Genomic DNA, 808 nt, shown 5'->3' on the forward strand with positions numbered 1-808 from the left:
GAAAAAAAGTTTAAAATGTTAATTCTAAAAATATTTACCAAGTAACAATACTTAGGTCAGGTTTTACTGGGTATCCATATCTCACGCTAACAACTAAATCTGAATAGATGGCTACTGTTTTCTGAGATATATTTCTAGTCGTTAAACACAGCGGGACTTTCCGAGTAATTTTAAATTAGTTTGTAGATTGTACTTCTTTAGCAAGCGAATTTACGTAGCTAATTTTAGTGAACATATACGACTTATTGCATTAATTCGATGAGAACTCTCCATATAATTCTGAGTAGCGCTCTATCGATACAGAGGCTCCTTAAAGTGTACAGGAAAAGAATAAAGCATATGTACATATGAGGTTAAGGGGTTTTGTGGGGCTTTTGTTTATTTGAGTTTGGGTTTTGAGTTTTGGGGTTTTGTTTGTTTGTTGGTTTTTTTGTTTTGTTTTGTTTTGTTTTTGTTTTGTTTTTGGGTTTTTTTTGTTTGTTTTTTTTTGTTGGTCGATTGGTTGGTTTCTTTTTAAATAAAGGGATAGGTTCAATATTTAGAAAACTAAGCAAGGTATGAGAGCGTCACTTCCACCTGTTCTGGTGGATTTCACCGGAGTCCTTCTCGATCAAGTAAATTTGGGCAAGTAATAACGTGGTAGAAGGCGACAAACTTAAAACCACACCTCAGATCTTGAAGGGAACAGATTTTTTTTTTGCTTCATATCAAAGGTGTTGCTGAAGTGGCTGAGTTCATTTCAGTGTGTTACTGACCTAATATTATGACTCTAGAACACGGTCCTTTCGTAGTTTCTCTCTCGATGCTT

The sequence above is a fragment of the Merops nubicus genome, unplaced genomic scaffold (assembly GCF_000691845.1).
Source record: "Merops nubicus isolate BGI_N331 unplaced genomic scaffold, ASM69184v1 scaffold9582, whole genome shotgun sequence".
Taxonomy (NCBI): domain Eukaryota; kingdom Metazoa; phylum Chordata; class Aves; order Coraciiformes; family Meropidae; genus Merops; species Merops nubicus.